Genomic DNA, 27,998 nt, shown 5'->3' with positions numbered 1-27,998 from the left:
GACTTCTGCGTGCTCAACCTACACACAGAAGACGCGACGAGGCAAAAGCTAAAGGTCATGGCCAAGTCCAAGCCTGGTGCCGGGGGAGACTCTGATACCAAACATCAACATGAGAACATCTTCTGCTCCTACGGCACTGCACGTCCTAGACTAATTTGTTGAAGACAAATTAGTCTAGGACATTTCAGGACATTTCAGCTTCAGCTGCTTCTCCTCAGTTCTCACTCAATTTGTTGTTTTTTTATCTCTAGTAGAAAAAAGTGAGAAGTGCCCAAATGAAACTTTCCATAGAAAACACCTCGATTAGCTCTGTGCTAGAAATAAACACCACTTAGGATGTAAACACATTTACTCACTGAATATGATTATATAACAGTTGCTACTACTGACCATAGGTTATCTGACGCTACAGGCAGGAAGGCTGCTGCAGGGCTGTAATGCCAGCTGTTACATCTGATAAAACGTGGCAGCTTAGCAGGATGGTTCGCCTGCTGCACAGATGTGCCAGCACTGATTTCCGTTCATGACCTTCACCTGGCTCAGATTCTCGCATGCTTCACATAAATGTAGTGAGCAGGGTTGCTTTAAAATTTCTTGTACAAGACGAGTGAAATGCATTTATGATGATATTAAGTGTTCCTCAACAGCGCTGAAGTACCAGCATGTAATCTGGCCTTTCTTTGATAAATGTACCTGCTGGGACTGGTTTGAGCTGGGGGGAGGAAGACAGAACAAAAGGCATGTTGTGGGTGAGAGTCAGGTATAAATGTTTCTATCAGGGAATATTGAGAAGTTTAACTCCTTTAAATGTTTTATTTTGATAGGATAATAGACAGGAAAACAGGGAATGATATGTCCAGGGTAGACTCAAAGCCAGGCTCGTGCAACCCCCTGGCAAATGGGTCACCTGCTCTAAACTGAACTATAGCAGCTCCCTTGTAGTTTTATTCTTAACTTCAAAAATCATGATTCCTGGAGGAGCAAAATAGGAATTTATTTACACTCTGCTCTAAATACAGGCCCTGCTCTCCTCAAGATTTGCTCCAAGTAGCTGTTTTTAGAAAGCACATCAAAGATCTCCCCGCTGATCAGAAACCGCGGCATCAGATCAGTGACAACGATGACTGTGTTGCAGGTACAAACACGATGACTGACTTACAAAAAAATAAAAAACACCTTTTGCGGGTAGCGGATTGGAACGAGAAGTCAGCTTTAATAACAAGTATACCTGACGGTGCTTTGGTTAAGAAGTGTGAATCATAGCAAATATGCTGTACACATGAATCATGATTTCTCTGCTGGTGCTGGGAGACTGGAGTCAGGTGAAGAGTTGCTGCCTAAATTAGGATCAATCATCCTGGCCTTTTGCAAATATGAAACACTAGGTATTTTTTGTGAATAACAAGTGTTTTTTTTTTTTTACAGTAAATTAGTTTGTTTATTCTCACAGGTATACATATACACAACTATGAGTTTCAAGTTAATGTGTCACTTTTGACTCTTATGCAACACCAGGGTGATAAAAGGCATTAAGGTGTTAATACACATGATAAAAGCTTAATCAAATGCACTTAATTAAGCGTGGGTGTGTATAATAGTGTTGTGAGTCAGTAGTTAGACGCCTCCTATCTGATCGGCTGATGAGCTGATTCTGGGTCAGCTCAGGTGAGTTTTCTCCACAGCAGGTGACAGGACAGGCTCTCGCTGTGAGGTCTGCCTTCTGCTACAACATATGCAAATGCGCATGCATTTATACATGCAGATATGCATGGAGGGGAATGCCAAAAATACCTATCTATAGTCTCCTGCATGCATTAGATGCTTAGTTTGTACACACACACACACACACACACACACACACACACACACACACACACACACACACACACACACACACACACACACACACACACACACACACACACACAGGTGTGAGAAGAAAACCCACAGATGGACAGATTTTTTTTATTTTTTATTTTGGGCCACTCCACCTCTCTGGGAACTCCGAGGCCCTCCGAAGGCCTATCTCCCCTCACCACACTCCCTGCCGGTAACTGATGCCCTCAGGGGTCAGTGCGTTGGTGGGTCTTGGTGTCTGGGGCTGGGCGCTCAGGTATGTACCAGCTCACTCCCGGTGACTACTTGGCAGGGCCTAGTGCCTGTTGCTCGGTCAGGCCTCTTCCGGGGCAAAGGGGGCCCTCGGGCCTCCGGCCTCTGGGCCTGTGGCTCGGTTCACTCTGGCACAGCTGGCTGCCGGCAGAGCCGGCGGGCACGTCACTGCAGCCCCCTCTGGCTTCTGCTCCATGGCTACTGGGTGACCCCTCATCTGGGGCTCTCCTCAGCCCTTCAAAGGAGGGTGGCACGGATGCCCCACCGGTGGTCCTCCTTGGGCTCTCGCACTCTGGGGCCTCTGGATGTCTGGAGCCTGGATCTCCTCCATGCCTGCTTCATGCCCTGGGGGACAGGGCTATGGCTCTCTACATCCTCTAGCAGACCATTACATGGGGAAACCTTTTGAATACAAGCGCACTGATCCACACAGGTGTGCACACGGGTGTTCACTGTTCATAGACATAAACTACACCTTTATTGGCTGCTATTTCCAAGCACATTGTGCGCTGGCGGTCCTGCTTGCTACACAACAACATTCAATATTTAGTATTTCCTGCTGTTTACACTTAGCTAGATTAACGTGATGCTGTTGTGTTTAGTATGTTGCTCTGTTTTTTTTGCTTGTTTTCTCTTCTTTTTCTCTCAACAGGTGATCCAGGAGTTTTTTTTCCTCTACTTTCTCTTTTTAAGTGCCCTTTCTCACTGTCCCTCTCCCCTTCTGTTTTTCTTTTCCTTCATCTTTCTTTCTCCCTTTCCTCCCGTCTGTAACAACTGAAAATAAAATAAAAGAAATAATATCAACAAAGGTCGATCAAATGGACCAATACGGCAAGGCCGTGATGATCCATTTGGCAAAGTAAATCCATTGGGTATCTTTGTTGGTCTTCAGACAACAATTCTGACGGCTAAAGAACCAAATGGGACAGGCAAAAAAAAAGAAGAAGAAAAAAAAAAGACAGCCTCTTCAAAGATGCAGACCTAAACAGATTTTAGACAGACACACACACGCACACACTGACACAACCCGACACTCACACTCTGTCCCTCTCTTAAGCTCTTCTGGGTGTTTCTCTAGCACAAAAACTGCAGAGCCCCAGAGAAACACAGTCATGCCGTATTGAGGTCAAGAGGTTTGAGCCAGTAAAACCTGGCCGTTGTAAGAAGAGGAGAAGCAGTCAGTAAACTGTAGTGTTGCTTCAGCCCCTTTATTGCTGATTAATGGCACTCGGCTGAGAAAGGGAGCATGACTCTTCTCATCACTAGGCGTCTCTGCGCCTGGCTAATTGACCTAGTTAATCCACACGCCCCGCATCCAAGGCTGTGCGGAGCGATTAGTCAGCCTGTCGAGTGCATGGCTCATACCATTTGGAACTGAATAAGGGAGAGAAAAAACGAAAGGCAGCAGCTGTGGCGAAATGGCATTCTGTGCTTTCTGCAAGATGGTTTCAATTAGCACCTGCTACCTCCCACGCCACCCCGTGCTTTCTTATTATTTTTTCTGTTATCTTTAATTTTTTCTCCCCATTCAGTTTCAACAATTACTTTTCCAGCACCGCCACTGTGAAAACAAACCTATATAATCTACTCAAAAAACTCATAGAACATCTTGTACTTCGTATATTTGTGTAGATTTCACCCCGTGTTTTTAATAACGGGTATCTACACTGAACAGCTATGATGATCTAAAACATATTAGGTAAAGTCTATGTAGCATTTCCTAATGACTGGTGAGCCCAGTTGTAAAATGTAAACAATATGCACTCTTGCAAGACATGTCCTTGAACTTTGTTGCAACAAACCTTTAACTTCCCCAGCACGAACACTCCAAAGCAACTGTTCAGGGAAGCTTAGCCCTACTTGAAAAATTATTGCCAGAATTGACAATATAGCGAGGTAACAAGTCTGTCTGTCCGTCTGTCCATCCAATTATCACTTATCCGAGTTGCAGCAGTCTAAGCAGACATGCCCAGACGTCTCTCTCCCCAGCTACCTCCTCCAGTTCACCTATGAGGAAACCAAGGCATTCTAGAGCCAGACGAGAGACCATAATCTATCCACCGTGTCACTGGTTCTGCCCTGAGATCTCCTCCTGCTATACATGCCTGAAGTGTCTCACCTAAGGTGCGTCAAGAGGAGGCACCCTAGTTGGATGCCCGATCAACCACAATTGCCTCCATTTGATTTAGAGGAGCAGCAGCTTTACTCTGAAAAGTATCAACAAAGAAGACAATGGCTCACACTCAGGGTTCAAAATCCAAGAACTTCCTGCTTTCCCCACACATTAACACTGCTAAAAGTTTCTAAATATCTCGAGCTTAAAAGGAAAGGGCTTTAACCAATGCAGTCCTCCATTGCAATTTTATGATTGCTAGATGAGTTTTTTGGTTGGCTCTATAAAAAAAAATTAATCCACCCATCAGCATATACATGCAAAAGATTTTGCTTACATGATACACCTAATATAGCTCTCTCCTATATCTTATCTATTAAGATTAAGTAGCCAAACAAAAGTCACCACCTGGATTTAACTAAGCAAACGAGTGCCTCGGAGGATGAAGTGATACATTCATCATATCTAGTGTCTACTTTAAAAGCCAGTGGGGGCAGTGTTGTAATCAGGGGATACTTCAGTTGGTCAGGTGCATGTTCAGTAATGTTATGTGCCCAGGTAAAATTAGTCTGCAAACGACCAGAATATATTAAACAGCCAAGTTTTGCCATCAACATTTTCTATTTCCCTAGTGGCAAAGGCATATTCTGAGACGATCATGCCGGGATCCACTAGGCTCAAACTGTGGAAGAGCAGGTCAAGAAGCATTAGACATCATTTTCATGGATGAACAGACCAAAACATCCAGACTTAAACCCGTTTGAGAATCTTTGGGATGTGCTGGAATCCATCTTTGCCATTATCAACGCAAAAGAAAAAGAAAGAAAGAATGAATGAAACGCCAGATGGAAATGAAAAGTTGTGACACTGCATAGGCATATCAACATAATGCCATGGCCATCATCAAATCTAAGGGTGGGCAAAAAATATTACAGTGTGACTTTTTTCCTTTTGTTTATAATAAATAATGGGCAGGACTTCTTATATTATTCCTCGTATACACATAATTATACACGTTCTGTACTGCTCTACATTATGCAATATAATTTTGGAAGTTGTGCACTTATATTCTGAGATGTGAGTAGGTGTTTAGGTAAAAGCTTGTGAATAACATTGAAAGTATTTAGCACTAAAGTTGAGGATCTAAAGCTATTTTAAAGCCACCAGATTGTGCCAGAATGTGGTCCTAGCACAGAGACATGAGCGGTATGTTTTCATCTTTTCAGATCAAAGAAAACTAAAATATTTCTGGGCCAGAATGCAAATTCCAGGTCTAGTTGGAGCTGCGAAAAGTATGTTCTTATTTTTCAGCCTCTTTTGGGACAGGAAAGTTGGAAAAAGATATGCAGTGCACGGTTTGATAGACTCGAACCTGGGTCTCCGCATTAGACTTACACTGTATGGATTTTGGGGTTTTTATTTAATGGGACTAGAGCAGTCAGAACTGAACCTGTAGAAACAGAGTAGATTTTAGGATATGTTTGCTCAATTATGGCCTTTCATACCTGTAAATAAAGAAGGTCCTGGTTTGGTACCTTTGCAAAAAAAAAGCACACCCATTCCATATTCTTATTTATTATTTTCAAAATTCAGCTATTTCAGAAGTGTAAATGGTTCATTGGGAACAAATCTTTTTGCTAAAACAAAGCATATATTGAAACCAAAAGTGTAACAATAAAATACTCTGAAGTGGTTTTGAGCCTTGCATCCTTCTCTTCATTTCAACTGCTCTCCACAGTTGGGTAATTCAGCCCATTGAATACGCGGGCCTGTATGTGGTTAACCTCACTTTCAGATACAATTACGCCCACCTCTCTCGCTCGCCTCTGTCACCGTGTTTCTTACTGGCCCTCTCTAGCTACAGGTGAAGAGCTGCTCTTACAGATCGAGGCCTAATTTTTCTCTCAACAGCTTCCATTGCCACATCGTTCCAGCGGGATCTGCTCTTTCCATCCAGCCGGCCAGAATCAAAGAGCTGTTGACACAGTCTGAACTGACTTGTCAAGGCCACCGTGTCTGCATGACATTCAGTTTGCATTACAGAGCCTGTGAGTGTGTCGCAGTGCTGATGCACTTTTGTGTTATCTGCTAGATGGAAAGAGACCGGGCATTAGGACACTGTAGCCCTTCAGTATACAGATGTGAGTGTATAGTATGGGAGTAAGTGTCAGTGGTCCTGACGTGTGTGTTTGCCACATGAGATGTGGTTGATATATAGCTTAGTATTACTTCTATGTAGACAGACACTTTGCTATTTTTTTTGTACCTGCAATAGCAACTGCAGAGTGTGAATACTTACACGAAATACATGTCTGCAACTGAGCAAGACCACATGTTCATTTCAGGCAGATATGCAGAAAAATCCACACAAGTACAAAACTCACATATGCATTTTCTGCTCTCGTGTGGTTTTGCTTAGTTGCAGACATATTTTTTGTTTGAATAGTCAAAGATTGCAGTTAGTAAGGTTAGTAGACAAAAGCTCTAACAATCATCATTTCTTCGTCTAGCGTTTCCTTAATCACAAGGGGCCACTAGAGCAATTGAGTCCTGTTTCCTCTTAGTCTGTGTGTTAAGCAAATGTTTTAACCACTACACTAGAAAGTCACTACAACATAGACTTATTTTAAAATGAATTCATTACATTTAATCATTGTTTGTAGTTATAATCATTAGCTGATAGGTCTATTCAATAGCAGGCTGGTAGTCTAGTCAGTGGTGAGAACAATGAAATTATATCAAATTTACTTAAAGGCTGTTTAAATCTGACTGAGGAGGAAATTTCCTACATTTTCAATGTACACCTGATGCAAATTTATCTTGCAATTAATCATTTGTTTGCATTTTGTTTGTTTTGTTTATCATTATTACTGTTGCTACGATCATTGTTGCTGTTGTATTGCTATTATGGGTATCACTGTTGTTTTTACTGTTGCTGCTACTGCTGTTGTTACTGTCCAGTTAAATCTTATTTATATAGCAACAAATGACGGTGCCTCAGGACCCTACAATAATATAGAGAAGACAGAAAAAACCCAACTATCAGATGAGCTCCTATGAGCAAGCTCTTTGGTGACTGGAAAAGTTGTGTAACGCTGATTGCTTCTATCATGCAAGCCCATAGTCAGCATCATCTAAACTGAAGTTAATGTTCCCTTTCAGGCAGCATGACAATGACACATAAGCACTCTTTCTTCAGCATCAACATTTTCTCTCTGGCTTAAACACTGAACCAGAAGAGAGATTGATTGGTTGGTCTCTTAAACATTCTGCCAATTTAACATTTGTTATTAAACCCCTTTAATTAAAAATAAACATGATATTTGTGACCAGAAAAGGGGTGATACTTTAGGGAATGAGGACAGCTCGGGATCCATGGTGGTAGCAAACAGCAGGCTCAGCACTCTGGAGGCATTTCACCCTGGTGACACCAAATTTTTCTTTATAGTTTTATGATGCAGTTTAGTACAATATAGTATGATGACACAACAGGAAAAAAATATTATTAAGATTATTATCACCATTTGAGACCTCAACAAAATTCTGGATCGCTGCATGTCTAACAAATACTGAACCTATGTGTGGCTTTTTAAAAATCACCATTTTTTTTTAATACAAAACACATAAAACAAGATTTATTGGTCATATTTCTGTTTTCATAAAGTCAATATTCCAACAATGGTGCCTTATAAATACAAGAACAGTTGGTAAGAATCAATGCAACCCCCTCAAACCCACACACATCCGTCTTACACTTTAGGGCAGCAAAAATAACACTTCATTGCTTTCATTTATTTAGTTAAGACTCTATGTCTTGCTGATCACTTCATGACTGCATCTCAGTCTAGTCAAATGCTATTCTGGCTTTCTTTCATTACCTTTTTTTATTCAAAGCTAAAAATATATAAAGCCTCTGGATACATGGGTTACTTTTACATATAAACAGAAAGGACTAAGTAACAGAATCCCTTGCAATTTTATCAACTCCAGAGTAGACCCCAAATCAAAGGATCAAAGGGGGAAAAAAATCTTCCATTCGCCGACAGGAATGCCAGTAAAAACATGATTGCAAAGCACTCATTCTCCCCTGTGGTGCATGTTGCTATATTTGCCATGAGTGGACCAGAGAGGCTGGGAAAGACGAGGAGTCAACCTCAATTAGGAGTTGGAGTTGTTGGGATCTTTCTCCTGCCTTTGTCCTCCTCTCATCTCCCACAAGAGACTATGGCGTGAGAGTACTCAAGATGAACTATATCTATGTAAGATTAAATATTTGTGTGAGTGCATGTGTTATTTTTGTTTTTATGTCCAGAAGAGTTGTTTTTCCCAGTACTTCTTACTTTTAAGGTGAATGGTGTAAAAAGAGTCATTGTGGGGATATATCTGTGGTTGTGAAAAGAGTTCCGGTCCTATAGAAAAGTTTATGGGAAAACGCTCCTGGGACTTGGAACAAAACACCAAGTCGATTTTCTAAATTCTCAGGTATAGAAAGGAGAATGCTCCAGAGTTTGTTCAATTGTTAATCACAAGTCAATACCCAATGAGCACGCAGTTTTCACAGTCAGATCCACTGCCTTAGTTCTTTTTCCTGGTTGTCAAAACACTAAGAAACCCTCAAATTCACTGCCTGTACTAAATGAAATTGCAAAAGCTATCATAACAAATTGGAAAATAATGCTCGGTGGAACATTTTGTGGTTACTGATTCAGCAGCAGTCAGTTCGATAAAGTATCTGAAATGCATAGCTTTCATGTACATCATGTATCATAGCAACCAAAGCATTTCAGCAGATAAAACACTAATAATTCAAGCACTCTTGCCTTGGAGTTTTCAGCCAGCCAAGAAAGCTTTGCTGTCCAGTTCAATTTATTAGGGATAACAAGTAACAAGTTTCCAAATTAATTCTATTGACACCTTAAATGAACTGAATTTTTGGTTTATGAAGGAAAAATAAACTCGACTCCTCAGATACACTGGTCTCTATTTACCTAACCAACCTTTACATAGTATTCACTAAAGTCTAAGGAGCTTGGAAAGAAAAGCGTCAGGACTTCTTTGAGTTGCTTGAAGACGTTTCACCTCTCACCCGAGAAGCTTCTTCAGTTCTAAGGTCAAATGGTGGAGAGTCCCAGATTTAAACCCAGTGGGAGTTTCCCCCCAAAGAGGGACAAAGGACCCCCTGATGATCCTCTACCTAATCACATGAGCCAAGGTCTGAAAGCGGGTGTGGGTCACAATCAGCCAGGGTTTCGGGTGAGCTCATTGTGAAACCTAACGAATTTGCGTGTCATCCTTGCGCAGGGGCCATGCTAATCTTCTCTGTATCGTATCCAATTTAGCGTACGCACTTGCCGAAGCAAGCACGAAACCTAACCACACCCTATCATGTGATTTCCTGAGGTCAGATGGCCCAGGGTGTGAGTGGGCGTTAAGGCGTCTGGGGAGGGATCTCAAAACTGGATTATAGATGGCAGACAGCTGGTGTCGTAAACCACCGCCTCTGTTCAAAGATGGTCGCTCACAGTGGACATAAATGGCTTCTTTCACTCCTCTTTCAAACCATCTGTCCTCTCTGTCCAAAATGTGAACGTTGGCATCCTCGAAAGAGTGACCTTTGTCCTTTAGATGCAGATGGACTGCTGAGTCTTGTCCCGTGGAGGTGGCTCTTCTATGTTGTGCCATGCGCTTGTGAAGTGGCTGTTTGGTCTCTCCGATGTAGAGGTCTGGGCATTCCTCGCTGCACTGTACAGCATACACCACATTGTTAAGTTTGTGTTTAGGAGTTTTGTCTTTCGGGTGAACCAGTTTCTGTCTGAGTGTGTTGCTGGGTCTGAAGTACACTGGGATGTCGTGCTTGGAGAAAACTCTGAGTTTCTCCAATACACCGGCTACATAGGGGATGACAATGTTGTTGTGTCTGTCTTTCTTATCCTCCCTCGCTGGTGTCTGATCTTCTTTTCTGTGCATCTTTGCTGACTTTATAAACGTATTCACTTAAGAATGCTTAAATGAGGCACAGCTCCACATGGCTTAACATTAGCATGGCTTGGCACATCGCTAGTTTTACAGTTATATATGTACATTACATAGTTTTTCAAATTATATTTTTCAACTATATTTTAAGCAACATAGGCATCTTAGATTAAAAAGTAGCAAAAGACAGCTGCTTGTTTAGGTCACTGAATAATAACAGTCAACCTATATGCTGTGAAGCTAATGCACAGGCCCGGGTTTGAATACGCCCAGAAGCCATTACGTTTCATCTTCTCCTGGTCTTTCTCCTAGTTTTCCTAGCTTTTCTCCATTGTTATATTGCAACAAAGACCGAAAAGCCTAAATAAAAGTGGCTAAAAAGATATCCAGCTCAACTCTGTATTTTAAAAATGTTACAAAATGCTAGAAGCTAACTAGCTTAGCCACAGGAAATAACAGATTCTTCTATTTGGCATAGGAGCAGCATGGAAATAGTACACAAGCTGTTGACATTTACAGTTAGGTCCACAAATATTTGGACAATGGCACAATTTTTGTACATTCCCCTCTGTACAACACCACACTGTATTTTGAATAAGAGAATCAAGATGTGATTTAAGTGCAGGCTTTGAATATTAACTGAAGTGGTTTAAGAAAAGTATTTCAGGTTACATGTCATGCATTGTCCCCCGTTTTAAGAGACTCAAAATTAATTGGATGAACAAACATTTTTTTAAAATACAAGGATTATTTTTAATACTTGAATAAAAATTCTTTGCAGTCAATTACTCCCAGAAGTACAGAACTCATCAACATTACCAAATGCTGTGTTTCCACCCTTGAGATGCTCTCATCAAGAGTGAAAGTCTTGGGTTTCACTCAAGAGTTTCACAAGAGAGAATGCCAAGAGTCCCAAAAGTTATTATCCATATGGATGCAGTTTCGCAGTATTTGGCTGAATCTAATCAGAGAATATAGCCATGTACAGTTCAGAATTCATCTTGTTACTTCTATCAACAGTCGCATCAAACATAAACACTACTGGCAAGCCATACATAACATTGCCTCCACAATGTCTGGCAGATGCTTCAGATTCTCTCTACACACTTTTCTCTTCCCATCATTCTGGTACAGGCTAGTCTTGGTTTAAATCTTTCCAAATATTTATTTTTCAGAACTGTTCAGGCTCCAAAGTGTGCACCTTGCTGTTATTTGTCTTAACCATTGAAAGAATGAAATAAGCAGCTGGCCATGAAATTGCTTGTCCAATTAATTCTGTGAATGGGGCCTGTGTATCATATCTACTATCATATGTACAACATTTACTCATTTGTAATTATTAAACCCTTGCTCTTTCTCCCACAGTGTTTCTGTTCTGCTGGAGTTTTTCCTTTCCACGCCAACAGTAAATCTAACACTAAGGTTATGTGATTCTTGGAGATTCTTTCTAATGTTATAGGGTCTTTACCTTACCATATAAAAGGGCTGTCATCGTGAACTAGCCAAAATCCACCGTGCTGGTGTACAGATGGTTGATAGACATGAATGTACATTGCAAATGCTGATTTTCAAAAACATGAAAGTGGCGAATTTGCACAGTGGACTTGATTCATACTTTACATAGATACTACGAACCAGCTTCAACAAAACAACGTTGGTGAAGTCTGGAGAGGCCTCAGAACCATCTCGGGCCACAAACAGCAGAACTCTCTGCCTGGGAGGGATGTGAGGTGGGCAAATGAACTGAATCATTTCTTCAACAGATTTGACTCAGCCATGAGGCAGTCTGCAACATCGGCTGCAGACTCACCCACCCCCACTGCTGCTGTTCCACCTCAGACACTTCACACCTCCTCTATTCACCCTGCTCACTCCCCCCCACCCCCAACAACAGCATCCAATACACACTCAACACAAGGCTCCAGCCTGTCTCTCTCAACCACCCAGGTTAGGAGGGAACTGAGGAGGATTAATGGCAAGAAGGCAGCGGGTCCAGATGGCATCAGCTCGAGGGTCGTCAGGTCCTGCGCGGACCAACTGTGTGGGGTGATGGAGCACCTCTTCAACCTGAGCCTGAGGTTGGGAAGAGTCCCACAGCTCTGGAAAACCTCCTGTGTTGTACCAGTGCCAAAGACTTCACGCCCCAAGGACCTCAACAGCTACAGGCCGGTGGCTCTGACATCCCACCTGATGAAGACCCTGGAGCGGTTGGTCCTGGCTCAGCTTCGGCGCCTAATAAGCTCATCACTGGACCCACTTCAGTTTGCCTACCAGCCCGGCATTGGAGCGGATGATGCCGTCATTCACCTCCTACATCGTTCCCTCGCTCACCTGGAGACCGCTGGAAGCACTGTGAGAATCATGTTCTTTGATTTCTCCAGTGCCTTCAACACCATTCTTCCCTCGGTTCTAAAGGACAAGCTGGTGAACTCTGGAGTGGACCATCACCTCACTACCTGGATCCTGGACTACCTCACCGACCGACCACAGTATGTGAGGACTCAGGGCTGTGTGTCGGACAGGGTCGTCTGCAGTACGGGGGCCCCACAGGGAACGGTTCTGGCTCCGTTCCTCTTCACCATCTACACTGCAGACTTCTCCCACAATTCCACCCAGTGCTTCCTGCAGAAGTTCTCTGATGACTCTGCAATAGTCGGCCTCATCACTGATGGGGACGACAAGGAGTACAGAGGTCTGACCCAAGACTTTGTGGACTGGTGCCAGCTGAACTACCTCCAGATCAACGCCAGTAAAACCAAGGAACTGGTGGTAGACTTCCGCAGGCACAAGCATTCTCCACTGCAACCACTGAACATCCAAGGTATGGACATTGAGGCTGTGGACAGCTACAGGTACCTTGGTGTTCATCTGAACAATAGACTGGACTGGACTCATAACTCAGACGCCCTCTACAGGAAAGGGCAGAGCAGGCTGTACCTGCTGCGGAGACTCAGGTCGTTTGGAGTGGAGGGCCCACTCCTGAAGACCTTCTATGACTCTGTTGTGGCTTCTGCTATCTTTTATGGCGTGGTCTGCTGGGGCGGCAGCATCTCTGCTGGGGACAGGAAGAGACTGAACAGGGTGATCCGAAGGGCCAGCTCTGTTCTAGGATGCCCTCTGGACCCAGTGGAGGTGGTGAGTGACAGGAGAACGGCGGCTAAGCTGTCATCCCTGATGGACAACATCTCCCACCCCATGCAGCAGACTGTGACAGCACTGAGCAGCTCCTTCAGTGGGAGACTGCGGCACCCACGGTGTGGGACGGAGAGATTTCGCAGGTCTTTCCTCCCCACTGCTGTCAGACTCCACAACAAAGACTTTAACTGATCAAGCACACACATCCATACATATGCAATAACACTAAGTGCAATAATCCTTTCTGTCATCGTTGTATTTTTACTCAGTTGTATATAGTATTTGTATTCTATTCTTATCTTATTGTATATTTATTTTATTTTATTCTACTGTATATAGTATTCTATTCTGTACAGTTGTGTACTGTATTTATTCTTATTGTATTCTAATTTTTGCCTCATAACTTTTGCACTGTCCACTTCCTGCTGTGACAAAACAAATTTCCCACGTGTGGGACTAATAAAGGTTATCTTATCTTATCTTATCTTTATAACTATATTGTAGGAGAAGAAACAAAAACAAATTGGGCCAGATTTAAGAGTAGTCCGAGCTCTGAGACAGACTGATAATTTATGAATATGCTTACTGGTTCAAATGGACAACACAGCTGAACAGGAATCAACAACACATTTTGTTTGTGTGTGTTTGTTCAAACACAGTAGAGCCTCCGTACCATTTTCAGCCGTGCCTTCTGCCTTTTATAGGCAGGACTAAACTCGTTAATATTTCCATACACACACACACACACACTATCTGCTCACTGTTTACTGTAGCCTCATGTAAAGGTACAATTTGCTCACTTGAATTTGCTTCCAGCAGGAAATCTGTTTCTGGTGGTAAATATGTGGACAGATGGACAGTCAGGTAAAAAGGGGAGAGGTGTGAGGATGACTAAGATCGGCGCTGCAGTCTCTTCCTGGGTGACCCTCAAACTGTGCAAACACGCAAACACATACACACCAACACACTCACGCACACACACATACATGCACACACAGCAGGCGCAGGAAGAAGGAACACACGCTTCAGAAAACTGGCACACAATCTCTAACCCTCTGCCTCTCTCTCCCTGCTGCCCTGTCTTCCTGCATCTTTGTCCTTGCACAGAAATAGCATAAATATTATTCTGAAGCTGGGAAAATCCCATGTGTCCATCTGACACACACACACACACACACACACACACACACGTACGTCTTTTAGGTCTATTTCATCAGCATCTTTCTCATCTCTCCTGCTTAGCTTTATGCACAGAAACTTTAAAAGGATCAGATACAGTAAATAACAATAAAAGACAGCTGGTAGAGCATTAATGTAAAAATATGTTGCTAATTTGACTTATCCGTCGATTAAAATGGGCCACACTATTGCACGCATCTCATCTGCAGATTTTTTTCTTATTATTGTGTATTAATTTTTTCTGTTCTTGGCTGATAAAATTACATAAACATCTTACTCCAGACTGGTGGAAATGACTAAAACTTTCCCGCTGTTCCCAAAGGAAAAGATTCAGGAAAATAATGGGCTGATTAACCAGCACTATGATTAACTGACAGCTGTCACAATAAAAGTCAAATACATCAGTGTTACATCAGTTATGGAGAAAATACAGTAAAAAGACTGTTTGTCTTCTCAGTATTGAAGAATAGCGGTGATGATGTTACATTCAAATCGTATCTTTTCTCGGTGCTCATACCTTCGGTGGCACACAAGCATGCAGGGTGTAAGACTCTGACCCACTGAGCTCCAAAACCTCCTGAGTGCAGTGAGTGTACTCACCTTATGTGGGTCAAGACTGAAATCTCTGACTTAAAACCATTCCAGAAATAGCCGTGGGAGTAATCACCACAGAATTCATTAAGCACAGCTGGAGTGGTGAGACACGTAAAGATGAACGCTTCTGCTTTGAAATCCCCCGGGGAAAGTCTTTCTGTCCAGGACAGACTGCTGAGCGTTGCACAATCCACACAAATACACAGTGGCCTTATTGATCCATTAGACGGATTGTAACAAGTGACACTAAACATATAACACACTGTCATGGCAATTGATGGTTTAGGGAGATAAGCCCTATACACAGTAATAGGGTTAAATGTCTTCTGTTCTGCACTGATAGTGTCCTGTTATATAAATCGTTGCGGCAGCATCTATTATGAATGAAGGAAGGTTTAACGCGCTGCCATCTTCCACCTTATAAGAACACTGCTGAGATAAAAGAACGGGCTTTTACCGATAGGCGCTCGCCCCGTGTCCATTTGTACATGGGTCAAACAACTAAAAATGAATGCAAAGACAGACTGAGCTGTTACACATGAGCATAACCCAGTCATTGAGGGGGGGGGGGGGGGGAGTTACACACTGGCACAATACTGCGAAAGAAAAAGTCATTTTGTAACAGATGCTCAGCCAGTGTGGTAGAACGTTATCAGCATGTTTGTGGCAACACCGAGCTAGCCGTTTATTGGATCTTGTCAGATGTCTCTTCTGCCTCTCCTCTCCGTGCCATTTCTGGAAGCCACAAAGATTAAAATCACAGTGCTGCTATTGCTCCTGCCACTCTCAGTTGCCGTTTACAGACACACAGAAGACAACCAGCACTTCTCACTTCTTCGCTTCACCATCTCACCTCTGTCCTCCAGCCTGTGACCTGGAAAGTGACCTCAGAAGGATGTGTCCATTCCTAAAATGCATCTCAAGGAGACACAAAGCTTGCAGGAAGAGCTTCCCTTCATAGATAATCCTAAGTATGGCTGCTGGAGCTGTTATGAACACTGCTTCATTTATCTTACAGAGGCTATAATACAATAGCCGTAGAGAACATAACAGACCCAGGTGGTGCACACAAGAAAATTACTTGTTATTGTCAAATGTATGTTGCCTCAGATGTTTGCGATTCCTTCTTGCCTCCTCAACTTGCATCCCAAATGGGAAGGACTAGATTGTAAGAAGATGAGGAAAAGAATAGGGGGATGGAAGTAAAAACAAGGAAGAGGAAAAGAGGGAAACATAATCATGCATATCCTCTGTCTTCGGTGTCTTCATTATTTCTCCCTCCGAGGCCTCTCCCAATGCTCTTTTGCCTTTGTTTGTTAAAACACAGTGTCATCTTATTACACTGCATTGTGTCTCAGCAAAAACACACAAGCAGCTCCCTGACAATTAACTACCCACTCTCAGCTGAGTAATGCTGCCGAGCCTCCAAAGAGACCCCTTTTTAATGTCACCAGATGACACTGTGTTATGCAAGCAAAACACTGTGACTTGATCTGCTCAGACAGTCTGATAACGGGGAAATATTGGAGTTGCAGTGGTCAATACTGCACGGAGTCTGCCAGCGTACTGAAAATGAAAATGACATCCTTCCTTTTGTTGTGCTTCAGAGTGCGGCCAGCGAGCGCTGCTGGTCTGGCATTTCCTCGCCTCATTAAGGTCTTGATTTAGACTGTCTGATGAGCTCGCAACGATCCAGCCGCACAGACTCACGGAGGCACTGTCGAAGCTACTGAGACCCCTTTTTATTAGTTAAATGGAAGCTGAAGAGGTGATTTCAATGTTGACTCATCATTTAAGGATCACTTGGAAGAAGTTTTGTGTTACTGGACTTTAAACGGGGAAGGGCCTGCCTAGGGTAAACTACGTAACAGAGATTTGGCACATCACAGGCAGTGCGAGGGCCAAACACTGTTACCATGGTAACCTTGGCACACCATATCTGGCACGAGTTTACAGTAGCGAGTGAACATGAGGGAAAAGATATGGAAAATGTATCTTGTAAATCAAAACTGTTTTACAAGATATGACACAGGGCAGGTTACCAGATGTCTCTCACACCCGCACTCATTTATTGAATAAACAAATCTGGCAAAGCAATATTGTACGTGTGTGTGCACATAAGTGCATGTGTGTATAAAAACAAGAAAACATTAAAGAGAGAATCTCAATGATCCCCTATGGGAAAGCATTTGGCAAGAGTAGGGACAAAGAACTCCCTTACTCTACTACTTTTGCATTGTTATACACTAGCTGCCACTTCAACTTGTTCAACTGCTCAATAACATGAATATCCAATCAGCCAATCACATTGCACAAATTCCACACAAGTATAGTTGTTGACAGGCTGGTCTAAGTATTTCATAAACTCAAAAAAAAATGCAACCACATAGGAAGGCAATAACTACTCATTACAACCAAGGTATGCACAAGATCATCTCTGAATGCACAAGAAATTGAACTTTGAAGCAGATGGGCTACAACAGCAGAAGACTACACTAGGTATCACTTCTGTCAGTTAAGAGTGGGATCCATCCTGGGGTTCAAGCTGCTGCTGATGGTGTAACAGTGTAGGGGTTATTTTCTTGGCACACTCTGGGCCTTTTAGTACCAACTAAGCATCATTTAAACACTACAACCTACCCGAGTATTGTTACAGATCATATCCATCCTTTTATGATCACACCGTGCCCATCTTTTAGCAGTCATAAAGCTCAAATCATCTCAAACTGGTTTCTCAAACTGTCCTTTTGGGATGTGTTGGAACAGGAGATTCTCAGTATGTACAGCAGACGAATCTGTAGCATCTGTGTGATGCCATCATGTCAAATCTCTGGAATGTTTTCAGCACCTTGTTGAATCTGTGCCACGAAGAATTAAGGTAAATGGGGTCCAACAGATATTAGCAAGGTATACCTAGTGAGTACCTAATGGCTGATGAACATACTTTAATTTCATTTTGCGTTCAAAGTTTGCATTAATAGAATTTTCATCAAATTCAATCAATGTCTATTTGACTGTGGCTGCTTCAAATCAAAAAAAACATCATCACCGCCTTGTAGGAGGAGAATCACAGTCAAGTTGAAACTTAAAACACTTTCCCGTCATTATCTATTCCTTCTCACTCCCAATCCTCTCTCCTCCTCATCCTCTTCTCTCTATGTTGCAGAGTTTTAATGAGAGCTCTTTGTCTAGAACGCACACTTTGGCAATCCTCTTAACAGTGAAACAGAAGAAAGTCTCACAACCCTCTGTATTTAGGGGTGCTAACTGGCACACAGATTAAAAAAGCCTTCTGGGCATGGCTGTTAAGGCCCTACAATTCAATTTGACAAGCTACCAATTCCCCCCAGAACAGTAACAACCAATATATTTGACAGTGTGAGACTTTAATGACCTTTGAAACCCATAAATAGCACTGCGAAATCTGCTGAAATTGAAAACACTACCTGCTCTAAGATAATATGATTCATACTATTTGACTATGTGACATTTTGCTGTAAGGCAAATTTGCTATAAAATTTGCTATAAATACCACAGATGCCTTTTTTATGAAAAGCTCTGCCATGTCATTGCTTTAATCATTTGTATATACAGTACAAGACTGAGGGGTGGGGGGTTAATCATCGAGCGCAGATGCAATCAGATAACATAAAACGCACATCGACACTGCCCAGAGGAGCCGTTACCATGATAACAAAATGGAAATGGCCCACTTTGTTGCTACAGTGGTTGAGCGAGAAGGTGGGAGAAAGGAAAGGGAGACAGACAGACAGCGGGAAAATGAAGGAGGGCGGTGGCAACAGAGAGACCCGGTATTCAATAGTGGGGGGGAGACTGGGCATTTTTGACTGTGAAGCAGAGACAGAATTACACATAATTATCCAGGCCAGCTAAGCTTCCACTCTTGGTGTAATTAATGCCATTGAGCTGAAAGAGGGTTTTTTAAAATCGCTGATATATTAAAAGAATGTTTCCGTGATTTCTCCACATTCAACTATTCTAATTAGCCCCAAGCAGATACTCTCTTTTCTTCAAGCTTGATAACTGTGAAGCGATGGCTTAAATCAAGTTTGAAGTGAAACTGAAAGGCCTGCTGTGGGATTTTGATGTCAATCAAGGAACTACTTGAGAAATTTCGGTTGCCAAATAGTTTCGTCAGACATTTGAAGTGAAACTTGGATGCTCTCCCTGATTTAGCGTTTCACTTTGTTATTCATCTGGGAGCAAAAAGGAAAAAAAAGTGTTGGCTGTAAAAAAAAAAAAAAAAAAAAAAAAAAAAAATCTTTTCAAATAGCTCAAGGTATAATATACAACAGAATGACTTCTTTCTCTTTTTTATTTTGCATTTCTTTTTTTTCCAACTTAACTTTTTAGAATTCATGAGAGCTCATAATGGAGACTCCTCACCATCTTGTAATTCTAAATACTTAAATAAGGACCCAAACTTTCAGTTTTATTTCATGCAAATGTGACAGAGTAAATACAACACCCACAGGGATGTTTCCAAAAAGAAAATATATATATCAGAGTGAAGCAACAAAGCTTGGGTGTTGTTTGTAGAGCAACCAAAACATGATTTAATGAATTAACATATTTAGGCCATCTTCACACGCCAAGCACAGTGGGGCAGGAGGCCCCTTCAGATCTCAACAGCTTAAGAGGAGCAGCGCTGCGTCTCAGCCTGCTGTTGTGTAAGATGTTTATTGTTTTGGGGCTCCCCATCAGGAGCCGCGCAGGTCTCTCCGTCATGTTCCAACGCCCCCACGCTTCTGCTCCTTGATTGGTTAATGAGGTCCACAGCTCCGTTCAGAGCTGAGGAACTGATTGGCTCTACACCTACACCATCACGGCGGTCTCTTTGGAGGCATATCGGCCCTCGTATTGCTAACTGACACATACGTGTCGCCCACAGGGGTAGCAAATGTACCAACTGAGCAGTGGAGGAACCCACATCCAGTGCGCTCATCTGACAAAGTGAAAACGATATCATCCCTTGATGAGAAGTAAAACAGTCGCCGGGTCGGGACTGAGAGTGGGCAAACTGGATGCAGTTGGTATGCAAATGTATTCCAATCACAACAAAAGCCACACTGGTTGCTATTATGGAGACACCACCATGAAAGTAAAGCGCTACAGACAACATGGAGATTAGACAAAGCAACATGCACGCCTTTCTAAGGAAAGCAGTGGATATAAATGGGAGGAATGTTGCTTTTGGAGATCAATGCATAAAATCAATTCTTTATGCACAGACGGAAAGCTGCTTTCAGCTGCTCCCTTATTCACAAGGGGTCACCTCAGAAGCTAGCTCTGCATTGCATCCTGACGCAACCCCAAAGTGATTTCTGTTTTAAAGTGGAGATCTTTCCTTGTCAGGTGAATGTGTAAATCGCTACACCGGCTTTATGCACAGACAATGACTTCAAAGTTATCTAGCTGTGGGTCAGGCGTAAGTCACTTTTTAAGGCAAACTCACACATTTTTCTCTTGTATGAAGCTCGAATTTTGTCTTTTGCTATCTTTGCTTTCTAGTTAAATGCAGGTTTACCAAACATAAGGTGATATAGTTCCCCTCATAGCCAAACAGTTTACAGGAAGAGTGCCAACAACACTTGGTTCAAATTTTTAGCATCTTTCTATCATTTAGGAAAAAAAGACAAGCACAAAAAGAACAGGATGTGTGGAAAGATTTCAAAGAACACGTGACTCGTCTCTTTTGTTTACTCTAACTTTAACATTAAATACAAAGTTATATGTTTTTTTACACATCATTATTGTTGACTGTTTTTGGTCATCTTTCAAACAAAGAAGGCATGTAGGTGGATGGTTGCAGAGCCTGATTGGTTTACCAGCATGCCAATACAATCAGCTGATATTAGCCATTTGATATTAGCTGTTGGTAGTGGCATTCATAAAGACTAATGAATGAATGAAAAGTGAAAAAAAATAAAGAAGATATTGGAGAAATCTCACCCCAACTATGACACGAGTGTTGATCTTGCATTGATTGTCCACCAGGGGGCGCTCTGGTGGACAATCAATGCAAGATCATTGATCAGATTTTTTAAAATACATAACATTACTTAATAGGTACTTGATAAATATGCGTTAAATGAAGCTTATTATATTAATTATGTTAAAATATGTCATTCAAATGAATCTAAAATTTACATAAAACTCATGTAAACATGTTGCCTAAGGGATTGCTAAAGTAGTAGTACTGGTATCTGGGAGGTATCTGACTGATATTTGTCACATTTCTAACAGTATGATTGTGCTAAATGTTAATTTGCCATTTCTTGATCTAACAACAAAGACAAAGTAGCTGTGCACACTTTCCTACAACTCCGTGGATGCAAATTGTCAAAACAATTTAAAATGAAAGGATATATAATTTCCACTCACAACACCTGCTGCAATATCAGCTAGAACAGGTAGTATGTTGTTAATTAATAACAACTTCTGCACTTGAGACAGCGCTACTTGGATGTAACTTGGCCGCAGGCTACAGTCAGTCACCGCGCAGACATATTGTGCACCCCTGTTTTCGCTCTGCTCCCTTTCATCTGCTCTGAGTAGTCACACTGTTTGCTCTATCGTTGCCAAAGCTCAACAGCAAGAAGCCAAAATGTGTAAAGGGCCTCTTTGACTTAACCATCTCTTCACCCTCACACTTCCACCCATACAATTACACATCTTCCTGTGTTTATTTAGTGTTGCACTTATGCCTTCACCTTTGCCTCCTTCTTAGCGTCCTTCCACCCTTTCTACACTGTTACCGCTTCTTTCTCTTTTTCTTCTTCTTCCAACTGCCTGTCCAGACATGGTGCTCTCCTTCCAAACATGGCTCCTCAACTCTCCAGATGGCACAGTCATTTCCACGACTTCAAAGGATGAGGAGTAGGTGGGGGGGGGGGGGGGGGGGGGGAGGCAAGAAGGGATAGCAGAGCCTGCGCCACGGTGGCAAGTGATCCAACAAGCTGATGCACACTCGCTCACACAGAGGACCGCTTTCAATGAGACGATCTCGTGTTGGAAAGTTCAGGGAACAGAAGAAACTGTTTAACACCGAGACATCGGGGCTGTGTCCAAGTCACATTTTGATGCTGATGTCTTCATGTTTAAAACATTTTTTTCAATCCAAGCAGACGCACAAACATTCGTCACGTCATTTCCAACGCCCGTCCGCTTGTATGTTATGCACTAATGCAGCAAAACAGCCTCTTATGTATTTCTGCATTATCTATCAACAAGTGCACTCACATTACTGAATATGTTAAATGGACCAGATCATACTTTAAACAAGACAGCTGGTTTTCACTCTGCAGCTTTATCTGATTAATTCCCTTGATGCATAAATGCAATTTTTACCATCTGGGGTAAAGAACGTGTGTGACCTGTGACTAAAGCATAATCTCAGCTGTGTGTTTGCCGTAGGCACAAACAGTGTTTTCTATATATAAGTAGCAGCAGAGAACATTGTATAAGGGTAAATAAGGAAGAACAGTACAAAGAAACTAATAATAGACACGCTTTATATATTATATATATACTTTAACTCAAAATCTGAGAAGACGCATAGGCGCAGCATACTGTCCCAAAAAAGTAATTGAGATTGCATTTGGTTTTATCTTTAGCATTACTTGTGGATACAATATTTACCGGAGTATACTCAGATACATACGCTCACTGGCCACGTTATTAGACACCTAGTGACTGTTCAACTGCTTGTTTAAGCAAATATTTAATCAGCCCGTCACATGCCAGTAACTCAGTGTAAGTCGAGAGGACCTGCTGAAGTTCAAACTGATCATCCGAATGGAAAAGCAAGGTGATTTAAGTGAACACAATTTGAGTGAAAGGTGACTGAGGTGAAATTGGCATGGCCTGAGTATTTCAGAAACTGCTGATGTGCAGGGATTTCCCCATAAAACCATCTCTAGCGTTTTACAGAGAATGATGGAAAAAGAAAGAATATGAATATGAGTGAGTGGAAGTTCTCTGGGTGAAAATTCATTGTTCGTGTCAGAGGTCAGAAGAGAATGGCTAGACTGCTTCAAGCTGATAGGAAGGCAACGGTAACTCAAATAATCACTCGTTACAACCAAAGAATGCAGAAGAGCAACGCACAACACATCACACCTTGAAGCAGATTTGGGCTACAGCAACAGAAGACCACACTGAGCGTCACTCCTGTCAGCTGAGGACAGGAAACTAAGGCTACAAGTCACATGGGCACAAAATTGGACAATATGGAAGGTTAGAAAAACGCTGCCTGGTTTGATGAGTCTTAATTTCTGCTGTAACATTCAGATGGTAGGGTCAGATTTGGTGCAAGTAACATGTAAGCATGGATTCATCCTTACTTCAGATTGGTGGTGGTTTAATAGGGTGGGGGTATTTTCTCGGCATGCTCTGAGCCCCTTAGTGCCAATTGAGTATCGTTTAAACACCACATCCTAATGAGTTTTACTGCAGATCATATCCTTCCTTTTATGACCACAGTGTGCCCATTTTCTGATGGTTGCTTCCAGCAAGCAATATGTCACACAGCAACTCATCAAGTTATCTCAAACTGATTAACTGAACATGACAGTGAGTTCACTGTACACCAATGGCTTCCACAGCCACCAGATCTCAATTCAGTAGAGCACCAACAGCGTGTGATGCTGTCTTATCAATATGGACCAAAATCTCTGAGGAATGTTTCAGGCACCTTAAATCTAAGCCACATGAAAACTACGAAGCTGTCAAGGTCAAACCAACTCACTAATAGCAAGGTGTAACTAATGAAGTGGCCAGTTCATGTATATTACATTCTGCCAAAATCAGTTTTTTTCCCCCCAACACAATAAATTTATGAAAAAAATTGAATGGGAATACGTAAACACAAATGGGCACAACAGGAGAGGGAGAGAAGGTACGGGGTAGTGACGTCTAGGTTGAGTGTATAATGGTGTTGGTGTGCCGAATTTAACTCAGCGCGCCCATCTGACAGGATGTATCACTGCTGATGTTTCTCCATCACAGCATTTTCCACGTACACTAACCACTGCCCTGTACAGCGCATCGTAAAGAGCACTTTGTAAATAACAAGGTGTTTTAGGTGAGTCACATCCTGAGTGTTCCTATGGTGGCCTTAAATAAAGTAGGTTACAGTGAACGTGCGTGTTCAGGAAAACACAAGTAGATACGAGGTTGCTCAGCAAAAAAGGTATCACTTATAATCTTTTTATGAGTGATTCATTCTGCATTAATGAAATGAAAAAAAAAAATGCATTGCGCGATAACCTCAAACAACATTACCTTTGTTATGCTTAGCAATAAACAGTCACCACACTGGGAGCTGCAGGGGTTTAGTCCCACACCTACACAGATCACTTCAGTAATAAAAACATTTATTTTGCCATAACCATACTTTGACAGGATTTGCCACTGTGTGGTAAGGATGGGTAATCACAGGAGAATTATTAAGAAAAAAAATGTTATCTGGAAGCTCTAGGCAGCCGTTAATCTGCCTGCGCCTACGAAATCATAAACTATCAGCCACGCTGGGAAAAGGATAAAGATGAAGGATTCCAGGAGTTCTGCTACATCACCTTTCCATTAACTCTCAGAGGCTGAGTGCTATGTCAGTAACACATGTCACCTTTAGCCAGCATAGATACGAGCATCACAATGACTGCCAGTGTTGTAGGAGCACAAGTAGGTGACTTTACATGCCTGCCTCAGAGAAACAGCTCCACAGAGATTCCCTTCTGGAGCTCTGTGCATGAGTCTGCACTACCAAAGGGAGAAAAAAAGAACTCGTGCCTCGATTTAAAGCTTAAAGGAATCAATATTTGAACAAAAATGTATCTCAACTGTCCATTTTACTGTTCCACGTAATAACCATCATATTTTTAGTTTTCAAAAAGCAAAGCTTTTCTCGCTTGGACACTTTCAAAAACACAGTCTTTCTGCATCCGAGAACGTGTTTCTGTCAGCCTCCTCCAAGATGCATTCACTCCTCACTGACAATTAGCACTGCAAGCAGACAGCTCAGCCCGTGCACGCCATGTATATATATGAATGTTCATGCACATAACATTCCCATCTACTATAGCCTCTTAAAATGGAATGGGACGTCTGAGTTAGTGATTAGAAAATGTAAAGGTCAGGCGTGGCTGTGCAGATGTAGGACAAGGAGCACGCAGATCTTCTTGCATGACTCTGCAAAATGACTCAGTAAGTTTGGTGCAAAAATATCAACACATGCATGAGATGAAAACTATGTTAAAGTTGGTACACTTAACCATTCATCGCAGCTCATTTTATTATCACGCCAGTTTAACTGAATAGACATGAAATGTTCTATCATTGATCACTGCAGACGTTTTTTCCCCCCCACTCTTTCATCCTTATGTTATTTACATCCAAGAGTACTGGAAGTGATTCTGTGGTGCAGTGATTAAGATCCATGGTTTGAGGCAGGGCAGAGACACAAAACCCAGCCTCAGGGGTCACAAGCTAGTGTGCTCCCAGTGCCGGGCCCAAGTCTGGATAAATGGGAGGGTTTTTGCCAGGAAGGGCATCTGGTGTAAAATCTACACCAAAATAACATCTGCTACAGTAAATCCCTTGGGAAATAAGGTCCTTAAACACCGAGGTACTGATTGAGCCATGACAACACTTTAGTACTATAGTTGGATGACTGCACTAAGCAGAGATTGCCACTCTGCTTAGTGCACAGCAGCCTGGGCACTTCTTACATCAGAGTGTGCTGATGTCTCCACTGGTCGACTCCTGGTATTATTTTCTTTATTGTTAAGCAACCCAATTGGTGACTTAAGTTTTCTTTGACCCCTGTAATAACTATTAAACTTTGCTCCTACTGTAATATCTTTGTCTCCCTCCTTCATCGCCCTGTTGCCATAGTGTTGGATATCTAAGAGAGAAATCTAAAACTGGCAAAGACGGCGGGCCACGGGGGTGTTGATTTCAGGGAATATATTGCAACCTGACTCAAGAGACACAAAGTTCTCGGTCAGTGAAAAAGAAAAAAAGAAAGAAAGACGTTCAGTGTTTTCCAAATAATCAGAATAGTTCTGTCTACACTGGAAACATGTTTACAAGGGTGACGTTTGACACCCACACAGAGGGTGGTGCTGTTCAGCTGCCACACCTGTTAACAACCTGACCACTAATTGCCACGTGAGCAGCAGCTGAAAGTGGTCTTTGTTAATGAAGAACTGGAGTGCCGGTATAGAAAAGTAGCACAGAGGGATGTATTGTACAGGACAGAGGTTGCACTCAGGTCCTAGATCTAATCTGCTTGCCTTTAAGCCATACTGTCTGAGGAGTACAGGTTACTGCTTCTCAGCTAACAGTCATGGCTCTTGGACTCATTTTCTGGTATGTTTTGTTGATGTTAGCACAATTTATTCCAGTTACCTCTAAATGAGACTTTAATCTGATGGCATCGTCTGGCTATCTTACAGGGTTTCCTGTATTTCTTTACCATTTGATAGTAATGGTGGTTCACCAACTATAAAAGGTAGTTGCTTTTCTCAATTCTGACATTAAGCCTAAACTCTGCAATTTCTATATAAACTTTCTCTCACTTTACAGGCTATGGGCATAGATATGGATATATGTATCCAAATAAAGCAGAGCCACGTGACCTAGTGGATGATGGAGATGATGACATTTTGACCTCGGATCAGGGTAACCAGCAGGCTGCAGACAACCAGCAAGCTGGATTTGTGTACAAAAGCTATAACAAACGTTCGACTAAACAGCAGCAGACTCAACAAAAACAAGCGAACCCACAAATCGCACCAAAGATAGAGGGACTTGTTAATGGTGAGACAAGACAATGGGGGCTAGTAAACCTTAATGAGCCACTCCTATTCCCTTGAAAGTCCAGCTCTGAGGTAGCTAACCCAGCAAAGCCCAAATTAGCTGCTGTAATGCCTCGCTCTGCGTCATTTGTTTATGCAAGCACTATGCCCCTCTCGACAAGCACTGGTCAAACTGCATACTATGAGCCTGCTTCATCCTCAACCTTTCAGGCTGTGGCACCTCGCAGCTATGAGTCCTGGCAGCCTGAACCAGTGAGCAATGGTAATGGGGTGGCTGATTCAGGTTTTGATTACCCAGGCCAGGACGTCGGCACAGTCTCCAGTGGATATAGCTATCGTTCAAGAAAGAAACCCAGTCTTGTGTTTGAGGAAGTATTTCGGTATCCCTCTGAAAACTCCCAGCCTCAAAGTACTGGTCCTGGCACTAATGATTATGGCCGATTACATGAGCAGGGGGTCTGCAACTGGGCAAACCTTCACATCAGTGAAGCCATCCTCTCCGAGTAACGTACGAGCCCAGCCTTTCTCTCAGTCTTGGAGGGGGGTTCTTGCTTTTTCAAAGTTCTTTGGAGGCAGGAAGCTTAAATTTAATAAGATGCTCCCCCGGCCACAAAATGCAGTGTTCAGCCCCCTGTGGGTCCAGGTTCCCTCAAGGGTCAAGGTTTACCAGAGTGTCATGGCTCCGTCAAGAGGTTATCAACCGATCTTTCATAACCCACATCCTTCAAGATATATTGTCCGGTCCAGAAGCAGCTACCAGAGAGGAAGGTATGTCCAAAGCAAAACCAGATACACTCCGGATTATCCTCCCAATGGCATGGAAGGTGTCGAACGGCCTGCACAGAGCTAATCAGCCGAACTGTTTGGCATGGGAGTACACTCAAAGATATGCTCATGCTTATTTCAAACAAAACTTGGAAAATGCTGACCATTGAAATGGTTGTCCAGGATATTAAAACTAAATGTTTAATGTTTGAAATACTCTAACAGTTCAAAGTTTCTGATCTGCAAATACTAACTTCTGCTTTCTTGCTTGCAGATGTGCTCTTTGA

The 27,998-nt window shown here is 42.4% G+C and overlaps 1 protein-coding gene, 1 non-coding gene and 1 pseudogene across 4 annotated transcripts in view; 1 reads left to right on the top strand and 2 right to left on the bottom strand.

Annotated features, from left to right (window-relative positions):
• Window positions 1–27,998, bottom strand: part of prkcab (protein kinase C, alpha, b) — a 116,366-nt gene that overhangs the window by 87,713 nt on the left and 655 nt on the right. The window lies entirely within an intron of this gene.
• LOC146633657 (uncharacterized) lies at window positions 58–27,796 on the top strand (annotated as a pseudogene).
• On the bottom strand, window positions 9,479–9,586 carry LOC146633658 (U6 spliceosomal RNA). Its single transcript, XR_014906180.1, has one exon. It is a non-coding gene; the product is annotated as a U6 spliceosomal RNA (small nuclear RNA).

Source organism: Diplotaxodon limnothrissa, linkage group LG4 (assembly GCF_057381915.1).
Source record: "Diplotaxodon limnothrissa isolate DT_005_m linkage group LG4, D_limnothrissa_male_GT1.1, whole genome shotgun sequence".
Taxonomy (NCBI): Eukaryota; Metazoa; Chordata; class Actinopteri; order Cichliformes; family Cichlidae; genus Diplotaxodon; species Diplotaxodon limnothrissa.
This window is presented reverse-complemented; position numbering and strand designations above follow the sequence as displayed.